This window comes from Mustela nivalis (assembly GCF_964662115.1).
Source record: "Mustela nivalis genome assembly, chromosome: 2".
Lineage (NCBI taxonomy): Eukaryota > Metazoa > Chordata > Mammalia > Carnivora > Mustelidae > Mustela > Mustela nivalis.
In genome coordinates this window covers 38,627,546-38,650,855 of record NC_139021.1, presented here as the reverse complement: position 1 = coordinate 38,650,855, position 23,310 = coordinate 38,627,546, and the positions used below count along the sequence as shown (strand labels likewise).

General features: G+C 41.9%; 1 protein-coding gene and 1 long non-coding RNA gene across 5 annotated transcripts in view; both read left to right on the top strand.

The window, feature by feature from the left end:
• CPQ (carboxypeptidase Q) overlaps positions 1-23,310 on the top strand; it is a 460,217-nt gene that overhangs the window by 228,300 nt on the left and 208,607 nt on the right. The gene's annotated exons all lie outside the window — the stretch shown is intronic.
• On the top strand, positions 6,654-22,534 carry LOC309860592. Its single transcript, XR_014309471.1, has 3 exons — positions 6,654-6,951; positions 7,709-7,767; positions 22,449-22,534. It is a non-coding gene; the product is annotated as an uncharacterized lncRNA (long non-coding RNA).

The window sequence follows — 23,310 nt, the reverse complement described above, 5'->3', positions numbered from 1 at the left end:
AATGTGTTAAAATCTAGCTGCTGTAACAAAGAGATCAAGGATGAAGTGGCTCAAACAAGAATCAACATATTTATTGCTCATGTAGCAGGCACGAATGGTACATTTCTCTCGAGTAGCTCAGACGCCTGTGGTCATTCAGGGTACAGTTTCCTTCCATCTTGTTGCTCTGTTATCACCTAGGGCACTGTCATCATTGCATTGCAGAAGCTGGCTTGTCACCCAAGAAAGCGAATGTGAAACCTCTCAAGGCTCCGACCTGGATGTGGCCCATATCACTTCCATTCACAAGGCGTTGGTGAGCCTGAAAACTGCTGCCATGCCTAAGTGAAGGGGGTGCTGGGAAATGTAGCCGAGCTGCACAGCCATAAACCCAGCTCCACCTGTATTACTAATGCCGTAGATGAGGGGGAGAACAGAGCTGGGGACTACCTAGCAGTCTCTGCCACAGGAAAGGTGTATGGAACTCCGAAAGTGGAGCCAATCACTACCTTTCATGGCTGCACTAATTAGCCAGAGCTGTGGCCTGTGCTGGGGAGTATTCTGTTTCCTTTGACGTGTTGTTCCCAGCCTGTCTCAAATGTCATTCCTAGTATCACCTAAGCCTCTAAGTTACTCTGGGCAATGTGGATGTTGGCTTTCCCATTTCTCAGTTGTGGGGTTCTCCTCCGATAGCCCGTGTAAGGTCATGAGAAAAGACTTATTGAGTCCTGTCCTAACAGTTAATAAATGTGCCCTTGGTTGAAACATGTTGGCAAAAATACCAGTGTGAATTGTCTTCCATTTGCCATTCCGACAGTTGTGATAAAATGAATCTCGAGTGTGACTATTGTCACGTCATCAGAGGTTCTGAACATTAAGAATGTTTTCTTAAGGATCATCCAGGCAGAAAATGAGTTCACAGATTTTCAGCATTTTTACTGATAATAATAAGTCCCTGTACTCTCTTTATTCTGTACTACCTATTTAATCTCTCCCTCCATCCCTTTCTCTCTCTCTGTCTCTTTAGTGGGTGGGGGAAAGTCAGGGAAAGAATGTTCCACCATGACTATGTATTTCTAAATTCCTCAGGCTTGTTATTTTGTGATACAAAGCACTATTTGAAACAGGGTCTTATAATTAGCTGCCTTGGGATGTTGTAAAGGTGATGTCACTTGGCTGCCACGCATCTTGCAAGATGAGTGACTTAGGCTGGAAATTGGCAGGTGACAGACACTTTTAAGGAGGATGCAAGCAGATTGGTAGAAGTGAGAGCTGTGCCTGAATGGGTACACTGGTTTAGAGTGATCTCCCCGCCATGTGGATTGGAGCCTTATGAGATTATGATGTGACTCCAGTGCAATGAAGGTCCTTCACAGAATCGGACGGCAAGTCTGTGAGGACTGAGATTGTTCAGGAAGCTCAAATGACTAAAGGCAGAAACATTCATGTGTATAAGTGGGGAACGGGAGATAGATTACTTTTCTTACAACTAGCTGACATTGTCATTAAAGTTTGTCTTACTGGAAGAATTATGCAGTCATTTCTCTTTTCAGTTTCTCTCTCTCTCTCTCTCTCACACACACACACATGCACACACACCACATATGCACATATATTTGGGGGCAGGGATGTTTGGTTTTATTTTGTAACACAATTTAATAGCCTCTTCTATTCTCCAGGAGATCTAGGCTGCCGGCCATGTTCCCACAGTATTATGGAATTATTCTGGAATTCTTCCCTCTACCCTCAGCCTGTCCCATCACCCAAGTGATTTTAGTGATTCTCTAGGGCCTCACCAACATAGCTTGGTGAATGTTGCATCTTGGATTTTATGTTTTGCCACTGTGATAGCAATGTGTAATAAAACCAAGATGTGACCTGTTTTGTGTCCAAGAACGCATGTGTCCAGGATTCTGCCTGTGATGTGCAGTGTGCCTTCATTGAGGGGACAGCTGTGGTGTGAATGGATCTGTGAGGTAAAAAAGGGGTTTAATTTCTCTTCTTCTTTTCCCATGGTTATAAAACTTTGTTATGGTAAGCTAACCCTCTGATATCATATACAACTGCTGGCATTCTAGATTGTTATAATGGCCACTCCTTATTGCTTAATCCTAAGCATTACCATCTGTTTCTTTCTTAATTATAAATGCAGCAGGAATTCACAATGACATCAGCAACGGTGGAAATAAAATGGAGTTAGAGGCCTTGTACTTGACACCAGCCAGGCTTCCTCTAATGCTTTTCTTCTGTTACAGGCATTGGCTGGTCAGAGAGAAAAATTCCTCAGCAGTTTTCTCTCTCTCTGTCTCAATGTACTTACTTAGAGCATATCATGCTATAAGCTGAACATTTATTTAAGTGAGAGCATTTTAGTGAGACTGAGCTGTGTCCTTGGAGCTGGGGATGTGTGGGCAGATCGTTCTCACAGTATCAGAGGCCAGCATTGTGATTGTCCTGCTGTTATTGGCATGTGTTTTTGTGAGAAGAGAGATGAATGGTAATAGCCTGATGACATGAGTCATAGCCATCCCCCAGAGAGGAGCTGGGAGTGGACATCTAAGGGGCTGTGATCAGCCCACTAGTAGCCAGTTTGCCTGTCCCTGAATAATGAGGGCGCATTTGTGGAGGAAGGTCATGTAGAAATTGAAGGAATATGTAAGTCTGCTTTACTTAGGCTTATATTTTTCATTAAGTGGGAAAACTTAATCAATTTTAGACTCCTAGCATTTTAGAATTAAAAGAAATCCTTAGGAATCATCTAGATCAAAGCCATGTTCTCTTCTTCCTTTGTCTGGTACTTGACCAGGTTGAGCATGAGCTCTGGAGTCAGCAGAACAGGGTTTGAATTGTGAGCCACCTGTGTGCTTTGCATGTTTTCCCCTGAATTCTCAGAGCCTTGGTTCCTGGGTGACCGTGGATATTTCATAACATTTCTTGTGGAGCCTACTGTTTGGATTAAATGAGAGATAACATGTAAATCCTCGTCCATGTGTGGCCCCTGGTTTTCCTTCCTTCCTGCCATTCACATTTAGGACAGTTGAAGAAGTGTTGGTCAGAGAGATCAGATGCCTCATCCAGTGTTGTACATCCAGTTATGATGGACCTGGAACTGGAAGTAATTTCTTCCAAGATCAGTGTTTTCCAAGATTTTTTCTCAGTAGGTCATGTCTAGACCTGTTGTCTTTCTCTATCCATGTTACCCATGGAACTTTTGTATAATAATAACCCTAATAATTATCACTTGTATGCTGCTATTTAATCTATAAAATATTCTTTAAAATGTATATTCCCATTGAATGTGCGGTTGCTGAAATCATTATTAAAATCACATCATTACTCCTCTTTTATAGTTGGGGAAACCTACAAGTGTCTTGTTGAGGTCACACTGAAGATTGAGTGAGGACCACAACCCAGGTCATGAGACCCCAGTGTGTGGGGTTCACTGTGTTGTAAGTGCACGCTTACTGTTACGCCAGCATATAGAGCAAAGGACAGAGACATGAAGCAAAGAGCCATCACAGTTGTTGTCCACAGTTTAGTAGCTGCAGGTAGGATACTTCAGGACAAGGATGCTCCCAGAAGAGCAGAACAGTTTTCTTGAATGATATTAATGTTTTAGCCATCCTTGTGCTTTCTGGCCACCAAAAGGATCCCCTCGGTGAGTAAAAGAGGTAGAGCAAGGGACGGTGGGTTTCCAACAAGAGGAGCTGGAGAACCAAACCAAAAGAAAAAATGTACAACAATCAGGAAAGGCCCTTGCTCCAACATGCTGATGAGTGGTTTGCTGCTTCAGAAACGCAGCTCATAAATGAGAAGACCATATGAGTTGTTTGTTCCTGCCAAGTCTAGGTTCAGGCCCATAAGGGTCAAGCTGGTGCCTGTTCTCACATGGGCCTATGAGGGCTCAGCCAAAGAGGAGTCAGTGGGCCTTGTGCCCGGCCTTGCGTCCCAGGGCCCAGTCCAGACGAGATGTCCCCTTTGCGCTTTCCCAGCCTCTAGGCCTTGTGTTTTGTCTGTCCCTCGCTCTGTGGTCAGTGATCCTCGGAGATAAGGACAGCGCAGTGAGTGTCACTCCCATCCGGTCTCCCTTGGGTAATGCCATGCTCCTCCTGTCCCGCGTCACTGAGCTGCCAGGCCCCTGTATAATAAGCAGGCTCACTGAAAAGCAGTCCTTTCCGGCAATAAAACTAAATCTTTTAATCTCAGAAACCCTCATATTGACCATGTGCAGAAAACCATGCAAATTTTAAAAATGTAAATATTGATGTTCTGAGGTTTTCCTATGTAACCCGATTTAGTTTGACTTTCCCATTATTTCTGCTATTTCTGGGGGGCATTTTACTGAATCCAGGTTTATAAAGCAGCACAGGGGCAGTGTTATTCAGAAGGTAATAACACGGTCTGTGGAGTCCGCCAGACCTGAGGTTGAGTCCTGGATCTGCAGTTTCACCATGTCCCCTCACATCAGAGCTCTGAGCCTCGCTGTCCCCATCTGTACAATGACAGCGATGGCGCCCACCCACCTCCAGCTCTGGGAGGACCAAACGAGCGGCCGCCTGTGAAGTTCTGTTAATTCAAAAACAGCATTTTGCCTGATCTCACTCCCAGAACCGGATGAGTGATTCATTTGTGATGTTTTCTCCTCATTAGGAAGCTTTAGCTAGACAAAGGTCATTCCGGATTCTTTTAACAGGTGAGACACATTCATTTTATTGAAAGAAATAAAAAATATTATTTTTAACACTTTGTACCTTACTATTAGAAGTCAAGTCTTATAACATCAGTAAGTTTTCACTTCAGGTTACTTTCATTTCTTATTCTTTCACTGGGAGCAAGGCAGCAAGAAAGGCATCCTTTCTGTTATCTTGCATACGAATGTGAAAATACCTTCTATGTGCCAAGTACATCTCTGTGAGTATATTGTTTGTTTTAATCCAGCCTTTTTTTTTTTTATAATGTCAGAAAAATCTTCAAGTTCCAGTGTAATAATAAGGACTAGAAATGCTTATGAAAAAGTACATTAAGAGATAAGGCTATTCTTGAAGACTCGGGGCCATATCAACAGGTTATTATATTTTTATAATTCTATTAAATCCAGGCATGTGCCAGCCAAATTCACGACTTTATATAGGGTGTTTTTTTTCTTTTCTTTTCTTTTCTTTTTTTGCTTTTTGCTTTATAGAATTCATGCTAAAATAAAGGACTGTGAATTCCTTTGCCAACTCTTTGAAGGAAACAGTAGAATCTGACCTACCTCAAAGGAGTATTAAGAGAAACAACCGAGTTATATTGCTGCAAGGTTAGGATCTTTATTAAGTAGTCTGGAAGGTCAAATCTGCCTTGGTTGCACAGAGTGATTCCATATGCTTTCCTCTGAAACTTCTCCTTTATATCTGTAAGTAGGGCTGTTCTGAGCCCAGTGTGAGAAGCAGCAGTGGACGAGAAGCTCTGTGATGAGAAGAACGCACGAGACATGCCACACACAGACAACTCATCCCGATCAGGACACCCTCAACCCTGGCAAGGCTCGGCCTGGCTGCTCTCTCCCGCACTTCTTTCTCCTTACTGCTCTGCTCCCACCACACACAGGGCCAGAGCTTGTGCGCACCCGCACCCGTATGCAAACAGCCTTCTTCTCTTAGAAATGCAAAGTGTAGGCAATGGTGTTAGAAGAAAAGTTACCATGATCCTCTGCTTTGAAGAAAACTCTGTATTCAACCCTTTGATTCTGCTAAATATGCAGAAGCATGAAGCCAGGCAATCAGGCAACCACATGTAGCTCCAGATGCATCATACATATGGGCCATTGTCCACACTGCTGGGGAGGCTGGCAGCATTTTAAAAAATGGTCATAACACATATGGTCCCTTGCTTGTTGCTCTGGCTTCCGAGGTCTTGCTGATCCAACCACATCATCCTTATGCTGTTCCCAGGAAAGCAAATCTCTGTTTGCTCTCAGGCTGTGAACTCCCTGAGCTTCCCTAGCACAAGGTGGTGGAGAAGCTAATCCAAATGACAGTGACGGGCAAGGAGCTTTGCCATACCCCTGCTCTTACAAGGAGAAAGGGGCAAGTGTGCGGTGTCACAAGAGGAAATTAACTGGATTGAACCCTCTCAATTTAGTGTCTGGGACCCCCACTCAAGCTTTTAAGCTGTAAGGGATGATCCTTTCCAATTTCCTTTCTAGCCAAGACTCCAGGTTTGATTCAGGGTGGAGTGTAAATTGTTCGTATTTTCTAAATGTCCTACTTCCCATCTCTCATCATCCAAAACTTCAAAAAACAACTTAAGGGAAGTTGTTTTGTTTATGTAGCTATTTCTAAATCGTTATTCAGTTTGAAGTCTTGCTGGTTGCTGAAAACTTTACCAAAACAAATGGTTTTGAAGGGCACTTACTTCTCAGCTGTTACTTTGCTGTTTACACACCCACAGGATTACCTTGAACAGCACTGCAAAGAAATTGCAAGATAATGCTGCCTCAACACATGCTAGGTTTACAAAGTGATTATAAATGGTTTTTAAAGAAAATAATTCCCATTCTTTTCATCGTGTTCAAGGTTCTCTACATAATTGTGCCCCACGCGCATTTGGAGACTGGTGGGTAAGTTGGGGCACACAGCCAAAGCAATTTAGCTGTTTTTCAATAGACAGATTATATTAGTGCTGCTTATACTTTCGCTTTTAAATTAATTTGACCAACATTTATTGAGTACCTTCAGCATGTTGTAAGGAAGCTTCACAACTCTCTTTGGGTTTGAGTTTTCTACTCAAAATTAGTTTTGTGAAAGGAGGACTTTATAGCTATGAAAAGGCAGTCGTAGTTACTACAACCTAGATATGAAAAAAAAAAAATCGATTCATTCCTTGAATGCCTCCGTCCTGGAGCCACTTACAGTAATGGCAGCAAGACTATGAAAAGGTAAGAACGGGGGGAACAGAGCTTCAGGGATCCGTGTGCAGTGGTTACAGCAGGTATGGGCACTAGGAAATTAATAGAGAGAAACACTGCGAGGGGGGCTGGCATTTTATCTATCCTGTGAACAGGTTTAGGAAATGTAATTGGCTTGTGCTCAGAAAACTGAAATACGATTTTTGTGATAGTAATTTTCCCCTGCAGCTTTGGCATTTTCCTTTCCATTAAACTTCTTAGTTTTCAGGGAGGGTAATACAGCCCCGGTCCTGCTTTGTCATTTTGCGATGATTTATTTTAAAATTATAGTAAGGGATTTTTTGGTCAGAATTCCATGAGGCTAATTTCAAACCGAGTTCGCTGACTCCAACTAGCCAGAAATGGTCCCCACCTCCAGCATATAGAACAGGAAGTGGTGTGTTTGTGTGCCAGGAGTAAGGCAATTGCTCAGATGGAATAACACTTGGCAGTTTGGGGGAATTTGTTGATGGAAGCCTAAATCGTAGGTTAGAGACTGACTTGGGGGATGCATTTCTGTCAATTATGGTCCATTGTGCAGTCAAAAATGGGAAAAATTACTTACTGCAGCTGGTTCTTTGGCACTGAAATCACTGATGGAATAATCAGAGGGAAGTCTTATAAGTTATCAGAAAAGATGGATTGTGATACAGGATGCTGGTTTTGTGGCTTATCTGCCTTGCCTGTCTCATAGGACATGAAGGAGGAAAGGGAGCTGGGGAACAGTTGGGTGGTCCTTACCACTGACTCACTTAGTGATAACTGAGACCTGCAAATGACGTTTCCCTTCTGCCACTGCAGGGACCTGTGATTTTTAACAGTTGGGGCCTTAAGAGTACCCTTGTCATGATGAGCACCAGGTGATGTATGAATTGTTTTAATCACTGTGTTGTATACCAAAAACTAGTATAACATTGTGTGCTAACTAACTGCAATTAAAATTAAAATGTAGGGATGCCTGGGTGGCTCAGTTGGTTCGGCCTCTGCCTTTGGCTCAGGTCATGATCCCAGGGCCCTGGGATGGAGTCCCGCATTGGGCTCCCTGCTCAGCGGGGGAGTCTGCTTCTCCCTCTGCCTGCCACTCTGCCTACTTGTGATCCTTCTCTCTTTCTCTCTCTCTCTCTCAGTCAAATAAATAAATAAAAATAAAATCTTTTAAAAAATTTGAAAAACCAAACAAACAATGGGAAAAAAAAGGAGTTTGGGCCTTAGGAAGGTTCTTTTTCAGTATGTTTCTTGTGTCTAAGGCCCTTGGCATAGTTGGAGAGGAAGAGACAAGCTCTCTGAGTGTCTAACTAACTGCCTAGTCTAGGATCTCACACACTGTACACCTAGAAGTCCGCAGGTGGAATGCTGAACCCCAGAATAACTATAGTCAGTTATTACAAGCATGCCTATGACTGAATGCACTTTTTTCTTTTTCATTCATGGATTTGTACATATCCTAAAAAAAAAACACCCTAAAAATAAGATTTGCAAAAGAGGAAATAAGAAAACACACTACTCACCCACGTAGACCAAATGGGCTCCTCTCCTCACTGATGAATTCTAAGTCATTTGAGTGTTTCTGTACTTGTCTCATTTAATGCTCCTTTCCCAGAAGACCTCACCATCATTCACCGCTGTGTCCTCCATCACTGTGCTCCCAGTATTGAGGACAGATCTTCAAGATGCCTTTCTTGAGGATCCCATGTCTCTTCTAATTTCCTGCTTCCATCCTCTGTGCTTGGGTTGAAATGTCCTGCTCGCCTCAGCCTTTTCTTTGGATTGTAAGTTCCCTGAAGGGACAGCTGCAGTAGACATCTGATATTTTAGCGTACTCAGCATCTGCTTCCCCTCCTTCTGGAAATAGTATACTACTTACTTGGGAAAACATACTCTTTCCTACTTGGCGTGCAGGCTAGGTAACAATCCAGTTAAGATGTTCCCATTCTGGGCACCTGGGTGGCTCAGTTAGGCGACTGCCTTTGGCTCCGGTCATGAATCCAGGGTTCCAGGATCGAGTCTCACATTGGGCTCCCCCTGCTCTGTGGGGAGCCTGCTTCTTTCTCTTCTTTTGCCTACTACTCCCCATCTCCCCATCTTGTGCTCTCTCTCTGTATGTGTCAAAAAATAAACAAAATCATTAAAAAAAAAAAAAAGATATTCCCATTCCTCCATGCCCGGAGGTGGTCACAGTATGCAAATGAGACCACACAGAGCCTTGTGATACAGGTGGCCAGTTTCCTGGGTTATCTGCTTTACCTGCTGTTCTGAGAATTTGAGCTTTAAGTAGAATTCCTCCACAATGGAAAAGTTCTAGAGCTGATTCTTCTCAAGGAACTTCTCTGAAGAGAAGGCAAAAAATCCCTGGTGCCTGCTTCCCATCCTTTATAAAGACTGGTCAGGTAGCTTTACCTTCATTCTGTGAGCTGTTCCATATCTTCCCAATAAATCCCTTTATTTTGTTCCGGTTGGCCCAGGTTGATTGTTGTTCATTGACAAAATATCCTGATTACAGACTTCATCTTCTAGTGCTCATGTATAGGTCACAATGGGGTGCAACTGGTTGAAAACATTGTGAGGCTTGTTGCCTACAGTTTTGAAAGTTCTAGAATTCAAAGTGCTCATGGATATGAACTAAACCAAATAGTTTCCCTTATATCACTTCAATTCTGTGAAGAGTTTTAGAAACTTGTGAGTTTAAAATGGTGAGTTAGAGTAGAAATAATGGAAATTTGCCATCTTCTTAAAGTGAACTTTTTACTGAAGAACAATTTTGAATTTACAGAATTACTGTGGAAACAATGCAGAGTTCCCATATAACTCACACCCAGTTACTATTAACATCTCACCTTACTATATGGTACATTGGTCATAATTGATGAACCAATGTTGATGTTGATCCATATTTTATTCACATTCCTTCAGTTTTTCTTTAGTGTCCTTTTCTTGTATCAGAGTTTTACCCAAGAATCCACACTACATTTAGAAGTCTCATCCCTTAGACTCTCCATGGTATGAGGGATTCTCAGACTTTTCATGTTTTTGATGGCCTTTATAGTTTTGAGAAGTATCAATCAGATATTTTATAGAATGTCCCTCAGTTGGAGTTTGTCTGACATTTTTCTAATGATTAGACTGAGCAATGTATTCTTGGGAGGAAGACCACAGAGGTAAAGCACCCTCCCATCACATCACATCACATCAAGGGTAGATGCTCTCAACTTGACTTATCCCTGTTGATGTCAACCTTGGAAATCTGGCTGCGGTTGTATTTGCCAGTTTCCTGCACTGTAATTTGTTTCCCCTTTTCATACTGTACTCTCTGGAAGGAAGTCAGTGTGTGCAGCCTGCAGTTGAAAAGATGATGAGTTACGCTCCACCTCCTTAAGGATGGTGTATCTCATTAGTTACTCGTCATTCTTCTGCACAGGAAATTTGACTATCTCCCCTTGTCTGTCTACTTACCTTTTCAATCTTTCATTTAATTAGTATGGATGCATGGATATTTATCTGTATTTGACAGACAGAGATCACAAGTAGGGAGAGAGGCAGGGGAAAGCAGGCTCCCCGCTGAGCAGAGAGCCCGATGTGGGGCTCAATCCCAGGACCCTGAGATCATGACCTGAGCCGAAGGCAGACGCTTAATCCACTAAGCCACGCAGGTGCCCCATTATCTGTATTTTAGATTATAATCCAATACTACTTTACTTTGCTGCTCAAATTGTTCTACTTTGGCCATTGGGGGCTCTTTAACTTGGCTCCCCTGTCCCTTTGACATACTCCCATTCATGTGGGTTTTTTGTTTTTGTTTTTGTTTAAGCACTTTCTTGCTTTCTGTCCATGCAAGGTGCTCTAGGTTTTTCATACTTATTTTCTGCCCTTGTTCTAGAATCAGCCATCTCTCCAAGGAGCCCTAGTTCTTTCACTGGAGAATGGCATTAAAAAACAAGATCGGGCATTAGGTATGCTTGTTATTCCTGGGGTGTCATTGCTGCAGATCCTCTCAGCCAGCAGAGCAAACCATTTGTGTATACATACCTGGAAATAATTCTATGGCTAACCATCTTGTCTATATTAAGTTAAACATGAATTCATACTGTCTCCAGCTCTAATGCCTTACCACACTGTCACCTTGTCCTCTTCCTTTCCTGTAACCTGCCTCCCCAGCAGTGAGAAAACTGGCTCCCACCAGTACTTAATTGTTCAGTTCCTGTCTACGGGGATTGTTCTGGTGTTGGGAACTCACACCCCTGTGGGAAACAGCTTCATCACCTGGAGGCTGGTGCTTATAGTGCAGTTCATTTTACCTTTAGCCTTACGGATTCCACTCATTTCTGGAGTTACTTGGATGAGCACCTTACCCCCCTCCTTCTGCAGTGGGGTTGTTTTACACCATGATATTTTTTAATAGTATACTTTTATTTACTCAGAGAAGAAGTACATAGCTGAAGATGTCAAATAGTGCTGAAGGGCTTCTAATAAAAATAGCAGTCCCCTCCTTCTACTCCCACTCCATCCTGACCCACTTCCCAAGAGCAGCACTTCCAACTCTTAGCTGTTTATGCCCATACGTCTGAGCAAAGTGCCTTATAGCTGTCGATTTTGAACATGATGCATTCATTTCCTATTATTGTAGAAGAGGATTAGCTTTATTTCACCTCCTTCCCCTTACCCATTTCTTCACATTCATAGTTATTTCACATTTTATTTTCCTCTCTCCCTTCCTCCTTCCTCCCTTCTCCACGTCCAGCATGGAGTCCAACATGGGGCCTGAACTCTCGGCTCTGAATCAAGACCTGAGCTGAGATAGGAGTCAGATGCTTATCCGACTGAGCCACCCTGGCACCTCCACCATTTTTTACTTAAGTCACTATTCTGTGTTTATTTTCCTTTTTGCTAATTTTTGAAAGCCCTGGAATTAATAATTACTTCATTCTATGTATTTATCGCTCTTACCCAGCCCATATTTTTTTCTCATGTGATCAAACTTGTAAGATGACTTCCAGTCCTTCTTACTTCTCATCCTCACCTCCCAGGACCCTCTGTTTTCTGGGTTACTTCATTGGCATAAGCATAAAAAGCCAGGAATGAGGCTGCTTGTATGTGGGAGCTGGGTGGAAAAGGAGAGAGGGGCTCTTGTTTTATGTGCAGGCTTTCACTTCATCTCCCTGTTCTCAGATTCGTGCTTTCTTCTTCCTTCCACTGCATCCAGTCACTGAGTTCCAAGCCTTTCTGAGTCCCCTTCTGTGACACTTAAATACCTGTTCTCTGGCCTTGGGAGAATGTGGGTTGCAGGTACTTGTGTGTGGGCATGAAGGAAGTAAGGACCTGGGGGTATACATGCTTTTTATAAACACTTTCAAGCAAACTTCCTGCTTTCGACCCTGTGTCTCACCCCTGCTTCACAGGTAGCTGGCACCTCTCATTCCTGTACCTTCCTTAAGTTCTCTGCAGTGATGTGGCTTGTTTCTCTTAGGTCCCTCTCCGTTTGCTCTGCCAAGTTGGCAACAATTCCCGTATTTGCTTTGCCCCCCCTCACTTCATGTGATTCAGTGTTTCAGATGTCTTTAAATTTCCCAAAGATTGGGTTGGTATTTGTGTTTCTGAGACTATGGTTGTTTGGGTGGAGGTGATTTTGAAAAGAAAAAGGAGCCCCAACTTAAACAAGAAGTCTTGTGCCTGGGCTGCATTTCCTATGACCCATGCTGGACTTAGCTCATGTTACCTCTTTGGAGAAGGAGCAGCTGAGTCCTTTAAGCAAAGAAAGTTACTTTGGTTTTTGCTTACATAGAATTCTGACTGTTCCTCTGCCATGCACATGCTACACTCTACTGTAATTGTAATACCTCTGTCCATTTCCCCCACTAGACTGTGAGTCCATCTAGGGCAGGAACCACATCTATCTAATATGGGTGTACCCTAAGCCTTACACTGTGCTGATTGTGTGACATTTACTTAATACATGTTTATTAAATCTAAGAATAAGTAAACAGGACTATGTTTGCCACAGTCACTCTGAACAGATCCTAAAACCTCTGGAATACATTGTCGTTTCTCAGACACCAATCTTAAAAGTTAAGGGATAATGTTGGGCTGAACTAGAATCTCACGTTTTCAAGTTTTCACCCAGTTTTATATCCCGGAACAGTGTTGCCTCTTGGTGTTCTAGGGTGACCTGGAAAGAAATTGTAGGAAATTGAGGATACTATAATTTGGGAGATTGACAAAAGAACTGGATTTTTCTAATTAGAAAGAGACATCTTTCATACTTTAATATATTTTCTGTGCAGATTTGCTGTGATTTGCCTTTACAACTAATTAATTTAGTGGTGAAATTAACTTGGAAGTTTAGTTAGGGTTAAGATAAGAAAGCCACTGGGGTAACAATTAAGAATGTGGGCTCTGGAGTTAGAGCTGAACTTGAATCTTAGCTCCTTTGCTAACCAGTAGGGTAGGTCATTAATTTTTCAGAGCCTCAGTTTTTCTATACTACATTTGGGATAATAACAATACATATGTTATTGGGTGGTATGAGGATAAGATAAAATAATGTATGTAAACCACTTAGCATAATGCCTGGAATGTGATAAGCTTTCAACAAATATTACTCTATTTGACAGTTAAAGTAATGCCATGCAAGTATCTGATGGTTGTCTAAAATAACTTGAAGAAGTTTAGTGACAAAAATTTGGGGGTGAGGATTGGGATCGGGCAAAGAACATTTAGCAACCTGGGGAAGCAGGGGTACTTTCTTCACTAAGCCCTATTAAATTGAAAGATTGTGTTCTAGCAGCCAAGGAAAAGAGCAGCTATACAAATCATTTCTTATGATCTAAAGTCCATTAGCTACTCCATTTAGCTGTTAATGTTGTGAGGCCATCGGTGTAAATAAATGTGTTATTTGGTAATGGACTTGTTTTCTTAACAATTATAATATATTGTTCTCTCCAAAGGCTATAATTTAACTCTGCCATTCTGCTAATTAGCCAGCAGATCAGCCTTCAGTGTTGTCTCAATGTCTCATCCCCTTCCCACATTTTTATATTAAAACTTATATTTAGTTGGTGTTATGGGCTGAATTCTGTTTCCCCCAAATTCATACAATGAAGTCCTAATCCCGGTACCTCAGAAGGTGACTGTGTTTGGAAATAGTGTCTTTAAAGATGTGATTAAGTGAAAATGAGGCCCTTAGGGTGAGCCCTATTCTAGTATGACTGGTGTCACTCGAAGAAGTAATTAGGGCACACAGAGAGACACCAGGGGTGCGTGTACGCAGAGAAACAGCCATACAAAGAGAGAAGAAGGCTACCTGCCAGCCAAGCAGATAGGCCTTAGGAAAAACCAGACTTGCAGTCTCCACAACTGTGAGAAAATACATTTCTGTTGTTTAAGCCCCTGAGTCTGTGGTGTTTTATTAGGGCGGTCCTATCAAACTAGTACAGTTGGCCCTGAGGAGGAAAATTCATTCTGGAATTTTGGATCTAATTTTGTTCCTTGTAGTTTATGAAGCACTTTACGCACACTTCATTTGAATCTCACACACTCCTTTAAAGTAAGTGTTATTAACTTCATTTTACAGATGCTGCAGCTGGGGGCTCAGAGAGTCCATCCACATCCATTGCTACTCAGGGCACCAGAGGGATTTGAAGCCCGGCTATTTGATTTAAATCTCCTTCTCTTTTCACTTTACCCAAGTGTCTGACACTGTTACCACAAGGGTAGAGAACGCACCTGTTCTTCCTCGTGTAGTTTATGTACTTGACTTGTTATAAGATGGTTTTGACAGGTTACCACTGACAGGTTAACACAGGCAATTGTGGCTTTCTGCCTAATGCCGGAATGAAGAAAACAGCGAACTTGCCAAATCTGAAGAGAGAGTATGTTTGTTTATTACTCAGCTTCCAGAAGCTAACGTGTTTCAATTCTCAGTCATTGTTCAACTGAAAGTGAAGAATGGAACATTGATATCCTTGTTGTGGTGGTTGCAGTGTGTTTGTTTGTTTGTTTGTTTTAGCTTTCAAGCTATTCCATGTGGTTAGATCAGTGTTTAGTTTGTTCATTCATTCTGCAAGTATATATTGAGTACATGTTATGAGCCCAAGTTCAGACATCGTTTTTTGAGGTAGGAATTAGTGTGTTCAGCGGGGAAAGATGTGGCTAAACAGAAAGCTGTTGGCTCTTGAGCCAGCAAGAATGTTCCTTTCCATGAGGTTACGCTGTAATTTCTTTGTTATGTTGAACATACACCTTTCCCCATTCGCAACTTAAGCTTTCAGGATTTTCCTTTGTCCTTAGAAAAATGTCTGTAGAAGTTTGCAAAAGCTGCCCTCAAAATAATGTAATAAGTGATCCGATATTACTGGTCTTTTATAATCTTAGTTTATGGTCATATTCATTCAGTTATTTAACTGCTTGCTTATATGGAAGTATCATAGACAGGAAGGGGACATTGAAGTAAAGATTTGATTTGGGATTTCTTCCCTGTTACTTTCAGACTACAGTTTAAATATGTTTATGTAGATTATATTTTTCTCACCCAAAATTTTACTTCAAGAAATGAAGAATACTCCTATACTTCCCTCTAAGAGAAGTGATTTAAAAATTCATCTTCTTAAATTAAAATTTTAAATTTCGGAGACCTTCACTATTCTTGTGTGCCAACACAGAATGTGTAACTTTAATTCTCTGGCCATCTAATTAGAAAGATGTTTCCTAAGTATGATCAGCATTGGAATTGGTCCAGAGCCCATATTTATAAAACAGTAACTATGACAACCCATCCTTCCCAACCAGGTTCAACCCCTAATACTTTCCCAACTGTCTGTTTTACAAGATGACATAAGTAGAGGGTTTGGGGGGTGGTGGGGGACTTTGGATGATGATCAAAATGCTTTTTGCAAACAGAGCCTTTAAAGCTGTTTGTTCAGCAGCATGTGATTCGGACAGTGGGAGTTCATCAGACAGCAAGGATTAACCTCCGAATTTGTTTCTCTTTTTCCTTTGGAAGGGGATAGACCACTGTGAATTCCATGTACTAGGCCTGAGCTGCCAAACGGGATTGGAAACTCTTTGACTCACTAGTCGCTGAAACATGAAGCAGGGACAATTCATTGTTTTCCTGGTCTTGGTGACCCTACATAATAGGGTTTTGTTTTATTTAAAAAGAAGTAAAATACATATTACAACTTTCAGCAATGTCTCTCTGACCCTGAAAGGCTTTTTAAATATTTCATCCTTTTCTGATTAAGTAGAGTGATACTATTTATCTGTAACAGTTTTATCCAGACTCCTTGTAGTTACCTCTATTCCAATGTAGGAGGTCCTCTTAAGTGAATTCTTAACAGTTAATAATATGCTGGAAGAACCAGTTTCTTGAGATGAGTGCGTATGTGGTTGGTTTTGGTTAGACCACTGTGGTGTACAGAGGGCTTGCAGTACCCCAGGCAGGGTCTGAATAGTCCTCTGGCACTTGACTGGGTAGTGTATCCCATAGGATTCGCTGAAACTCAAAACGGAGCTAGTGGCAGGACTGTGCAACTGAGACCCCTCCTTAACATTGGTCCACTCCCCTAAGTCCGTGTCTCGATGAGAATGAATTCCCAGTAGAGATAGGGAGTTGGTAGAGCTGCCTCTGTCAGGACAGTTCCATCTTTCTTTGGGCCAAAAGTAAGTAGAAGGTAGTAGGCTACCTACTAGGAGTTGTTCAACCCTATCTGCAGGAACCATTGCCCCTAAATATGGAAGCCATCTTAGTTAGCCAAGACTCAGCTGTGGGGATTAGGACCTTGTAGTCAAGATCATATCAGACCTCTTAGTGGCACTGGGCACGATTAACCAGTTTGACTTTCTGATGCTCTTTCTTCCCTTGGCTTCTATACTATCTTTGCTTGATTTTTTTTTTTTTTTTAATATCATCTCTCTTGAAATCAAAGTTCTAACCTGGATATTAAAAGTAATGCATTGAGCTGAAATTGTTAACATTATGATGCAAAGAAGTATAAAGAAGCCTTGTAAAATATGAACTTGAGTCATCAGTAGTATTGCACCTAAACATATGGTCTGGGTATTCAAAGAGAGTATATTTTTAATGTGTTTGTCTCCCATGGAATGCCTTCTTTTTTCATCCCTACACTGGTGTAGCTCTGTAGATCAGAATCACTGAACTAGATCCTAGAACCTAGCCAATGGGAATAATTCAGTCATCCTTTATCTTCTATTTCTCTCTCTTTCTTCCAATATTATTTTTCCCAATGGCCAGTGTTTATCTTATTATTTTATCCATTCTCCCCAGTAATATACTCTTGTTTATCCATCCATCCACTCACCCATCATCCCATCTGTCCGTCCATCTGTCCAACCGTCCATCCGTCATCTATTGAGCAGCTACTGCGTGCATGCAAGGTGTATTCTCAAAGCATCCTTATTTCCCTGACCAAAGTCAGAAGATAATGAAAAATTAGATGCTCTGTTCTTAGTTTGATTCTTCAAAAGCAGACCCTATAATAGAGAATTCGATGTAGATAGTCTATTTGGTAGGTGGTTTCAGGAAGCCAAAGTGAGATAAACAGGGAAAACAAGGCGCAAAAAATCCCAAAAGGATGCATTTAAGACATGGGTAATTACTATAGGTAACTGGCCTCAGTCCTGCTGGGATTTTTTTGGAGAAACTCTGTAGAACGTTTTAGAATTGTCCCACTGAAAGATGGTGAAGCTGAGATGTTTATCTACTGACTGTTGTCTTCCTTGCTTGAAGTTACCCTGGGAGCATTAAATCCGTGGCATTTTCCAGATTGCTTCATAGTAGGTTTCCAGTGCTAGGGAAAGCCCTTGGGCAGAAAAGCAGAGGACAGGGGCATGAACAGTTTCTGTTCACCAAGACTATAGGGGAACCCCAAGGCAGGCTTGCAGGCTTTGAGGTGGGGTGGCCAAAGCATCTGCCTCAACCTCTGTGGCCATCCCAACTGCTTGAAATGGAAATGCATGCGAGTTTTCCATTTTCCAGTTAAGTTTACCAGACTGAGCATTTACTCTATTTCATGTGCAGAAACACAGCACTATGTTTAGAATTGGACTTACTCATTTCCTGAATATATATAGCTTCCCTTTTCTCTGCAACCTCCTTTCAGCAGATTTATACAGACAGGAAAAATATTGCAGCCAAAAGCACCACTGCAAATTTCCCTGTACTGACATTAATCATGCCCATTTGATTTATCATCTATCATTTGAAAATAATATTTTGCCACTCTTATGCGATGATTTTTTTTTATTTTACGAAGAATGATTACATCCATGTAGCATAACTCTTTTAATGGCTAATGCAGTTTGTTTTATCACCCATTCACTCCCTAATTATGTGTGTTAGGAAGCTGACACTCTTCATGGAAAGTTGGGAGAGAAATACTCAATTTCAGAGAAGAGGAGATGGATATAAAACCAGACTAGATACAATGATTGATTATTCAGTGCTTCGTTTGCTGGCCTTAATTTACCAGGTACTGTTGAACTAATGAAAAGACAAAGAAATTCTATGGCTGTAATACTTTCTCAGGTGTGCAACTTCGAATGTCATCTACTTTGGATCCATTGAAAAGACTTTCATCAACCCTTTATCATTGAATTGACCTATTTTGTGTTTTGTTTTGTATTGTTTTTAATTTAACATAGCTACCCACCCTTTTATGTAATCCTGTACTACACAGCCCCTACTACTGACTGAGGATGAAAGTAATTGTGAGTGACTAATAAATGGGAAATATTTATTAAATGCATGAAAGAAATCCACTTGGAATTTATACCTAAGAACAAGAGCCCATGAATAGTACCAAAAATTAGTGAATTGATCTTCTTTTTTGCATTCATTTATGGGCGCTCCTTAACATGTGTTTATCAAACATAAACCAGGTTGTGCCAGGAGTGTCTCTACCTTTCTCTCCATTTATTCAAATCCTACCCAAACTTTAAGGCACAGGCATAATTTCTTCTTCTTTAATGAAGCTTCTCCTATTTCTTCCAAATCAGTGCATCTTGGGGAACGGGATGCAGTTGAGGAGCTGTCAAAAGTCTCTTTGCCCAAGCTACACCCAGATCATTTAAATTAGCACTTTCGGGGATGAGACTCAATTCTCTTTATTTTTTTTTAAAGTTTAATTTGGGGAGAGAGAGAGCACAAATGGGAAGAGAAGCAGAGAGAGAGGGACAGAGACTCTGTGCTGACTGTGGAGCCCAATATGGGCTAGATTTCTTAATCCTGAGATCAAGACAGGGCGGGGGAAGCTGGCTCCCCGCTGAGCAGAGAGCCCGATGTGGGGCTCCATCCCTGGACCATGGGATCCTGACCCAAGCCAAAGGCAGAGGGTTAACCCACTGAACCACCCAGGTGCCCCAAGTCTCTTTATTTTTAAAAGCTCAAGTGGTCACAGTGTATAGCCAAGGCAGAGAACTACCACCCTACCTGGATGTCATTGCTCCCTTCCCTGAAGACCTAGAAAATCTTGTTGTACCTCTTAAAGAATGTTGTAATTGGCCTTGTATTCTGGTTCATGTTCCTCTGAGGATCATACCAGCCTAACCACCCTCCTAGTTCCTAGATACCTCTGACAACATTCTGGTTGTCCAGCTTGAATACCCCCAGTGACCATGAACTCATTCTCCAATGCAGATCCTTCTATGGGCAGTTCGAACAGTTCAGGTTTAAGTCTGTCTCTTTCTAGCTTCAACCTGTTCTTCCTGTTTTTGTCACTACAGGAGAAAAAAAACCTTGCCCCCAAATTTGGAATGTTTGAATAAATCATTCATTCGGTAAACATTTAAGGAATGCCTCCTGTGTATTGAGCCCTGGGGCTACCTTATTGGAAATAAAAGTACAGGTTCCTAGGAAGATCTGAAAGTCAATCCTCATTTCTTTACAGAAGTTGTTTGTTATTTTTTTTAACCTGCCATATTTCTTACATGAAAGATTTTCTAGTCTGGAATAGTAAAAGACCAAATGAGCTTAAGCTACAGGAGAAATTTTGGTAGCAGAGTTACTACTGGAAAACTTTGGGAAGGGCTTTGTGAATAAGGTTACGCAATCTTTCCTTCAGGCTTAAAATGTGACATATTTTCATGTGACTGCATTTATACACTGTCTTGAGGGCAGAGGGCAATGTCTTAGGTTACTCCTCACAGTTTCTTCTGAGTCAATATACGTCTCCAAAAGAGGAAGAGCTGGGGGAGTGTGAATGATTGATTGAGATACCTGTTGGACTTCCCGATAACTTTTGGGGCGGGGATGATAAACAAGGTTACCCCCCCCCCATTTTTTCCCACAGTGCAGCAACCAGCTGCAATCTTCCAGGAGAATGTTAGTCTAGCAGAGCTGGGTCATGTCAGTTCCCTAAAACTAAAGGATGTTTTGGAAAACAAAGCACAGGCAGGGCAGTTCTGGGTTACACTGGCCTTCTATAGATTTCCAAGACCTTTTCAAGGAGAGGGAAGCCACAGAGCTTCAGGGCCTCCATTCCCATTGTTATGCTCTGAGGGGTTGCTTTCACACACTTCCTGACTCCCTGAGAATGATGCCCCCTGGAATTCTGCAAGGGGGTGGTCTTGGCCCAGGGATAGTGGGGATGAGCTCCTTGTGAAAGAGCTGATGCTGAGGAAATACAGAAAGCTCACTGCTCTCCCAGCAGAGGGACAGTTAAGGGGGTCGAAGCACTCTTTGTGGGAAGCTAGGCCATGGCTCCACTTACCTCAACCTAGAAGCACATCAGAGAGGCACTTTATATTCCAGAAACCAAGGGAGCTGAGACAGTTCCACCATCCTCTCTTATCTGCTCAGACCCCAGGTCCTCCTTTCCTACAGATAAACCCAGCCCTGAGATGGTTCTTCTAATCTCTGTTTATCAGCACAGTGACATTTGCACTCAGTGGTTAATTCTGCTTTATTTCTCCATCCTGCCATGCTTTATCCCATGGTATACATTATGCCACGAGGTAGTTGCGCCCTCCCCCAGCTGCATCCACCTTAAAATAGACACAGTCACTAAAAATCTGCAGGGCCAGACTAGCAGATCTTGTGCAGCTCAAGTTCATGATGGTGTTTTACAACCAACCAATCACTCAGTTCATTTTAGGTTGACCATGCCCTCCTCTTACTCTCAGGAAGCATTCTCTAATATCATAAGACAGGGAGTATGGGAAAAGTGCTCCTTCAGTTCCAAACCCCAGGCATTTATGCACTAATAACCTTCCTGCTTTGTGCTTTTCACAAGAACGTAAACCAAAGCAATTAAATTAAATGGAGTTAATGTTGGCATGGTAGCATAAATCAGTTGTCAGGAAATTTAATATTACGGGGTTCACGTTCCTTTCTTGTGAGCTGTCTAATGTCTGCCTAGGATGAATTAAAAATAAGCTAACACTTGGGCCATGGTATGAAAGAGGATTGCAAGAGAAAGAAAGAGTTGCTGACCTTGGATTTAGAAGCAGAGGCAGCCTTGTGATTTGTGGGTGATGCCTGTCTATCGGATGTTTGTGTTTTTGCCGGCCGCAACCTTTTTGATCGGGTTCTCCTGCCCATGGCAGGCAAACACAGGCAAACATGGGTAAGCAGTTTACCTCCACGCTCGACGGTTCCAGAACAGAAAGCAAACAGCCTTGTGTTTAGACTGTACCCACCCAGCTGTGCTCTGAAGAGCAGCCAGATTCTTCACATCACTAACTCTCCCCTTGAAAAGCAGAGGTCTCTTCAACTTTGTTCAGGGACTGAAAGCTGCTTGCAAGATGGGCTTCCAAAGTTCAGATCCTGATGCAGGGAAATCATAGGCCAGGTCTGAGGTCCGCGAATCAGAAGAAACAATTTGCTTGGATTTGGATTTGATTTTAATTTGAGGAGTCCAGGGCCTGAAGGCTTTCTGCTGAGTCTGAAACAAAGCCTGAACTCCTCAACCCAGGTCGCTTTTAAGGAATTATAAATTATTTAAAACCTGTATTTTTACTATAATAATTTATTCTCAGTGAAAAGATGCTCTCTCTCTTTCCAACCTTATTTTTGCACCTGACTTCCTAATGAACTGTTAACAAGCATTTATATTAAGAGCTTGTGAAAGCTTTTGAATGATGGAAGATCATTCAGATTTAAATGAGTGATAATTTAAAATCCCAGGTGCTTGGTTCCTTCCTCCCCCCTCTCTCTCTCTCTCTTCCTCTCTTTCTTTCTTTTTCCTTCCTCTCTCTCTTTCCTTTCCTTCCTTCCTTCTGTTTTCTTTCTTTCTTTCTCTTCCTTCCTTTTTTTATTTTTTTAAAGATTTTATTTATTTATTTGAGAGAGAGAGTGAGAGAGAGCATGAGAGGGGAGAGGGTCAGAAGGAGAAGCAGACTCTCTATGGAGCTGAGAGCCTAATGCAGGACTCGATCCTAGGACTCTGGGGTCATGACCTGAATGGAAGGCAGTTGCTTAACCAACTAAGCCACCCAGGCACCCGCTTGCTTCCTTCCTTCCTTCCTTCCTTCCTCTCTCTCTCTCTCTCTCTTTCTTTCTTTCTTTCTTTTGTTTGTTCGTTCTTTCTTCCAGGATAGGGCACCAGAACTTCCTGGAGAGATTCTTACAAGGGGAAAAGAAATGGAATGTGTAACAATCGTTTCATTGGCACGAGGAAAGCCTTGCTAAAGTCTTGGTGAGTAGAGGAGACCCATTGTATTGGTTCAGAGGAATGTTTTGCTCTGTATCGGTTAGGAGGAATGTGGGAAGACGTTCAGTCATGGTACAGTGTAAAGAAGTTATCCTTGTCACTCTTTTGATCTGCTTTAGGAGATTAAACAGAATTGCTCCTCTTTCTAAGCTTTCTCGTATTCTTCCCCAGATAAACTCAAGTTTCTCAGTTTAGATTCTAGAGAGCACAGTCCCCTTTCCTTACTCCTCTGGTTTAATCTAAAAAATCCAGTAGGATATTCCTATAGTTTTCTTCAGCTTAGTTCAGAGCATGGCTTTTTGCCAATTCTGTCCCTCTGAATCACACTTAATTTTCCCCCTAAGTCTTTTAATACAGTAGAGCTTCAGTTGAAAATGTACGTTCACTATATTCTCTTATTTTCAGGAGTGTGTATGTAAGCACACGCGTGAGTTATGCTCAAATACAATTACTTGTGCTTCCTTCAAACCGAAAAAAGCCGGTAAAGAGTTCAGTATTCAGTGGATCTAGGTCCCGGAAGTAAGTTTCTTTGCAAATTGCTTTACTTTAAAAATGGGCTTTTCTGTGTGTGTGTGTGTGTGTGTGTGTGTGTGTGTGTGTGTGTGTGTCTATGTTTTTGTTTGGGGGACTGTGTTCAATCAGGTAATATATCAAGAAACATCCCCAGCTGGAACAGTCTGAAACCAAGAGGAGAGAAGCTTATCCGCCTGAACCTCCCTATTAGGAGATCAGGAAGGTGATACA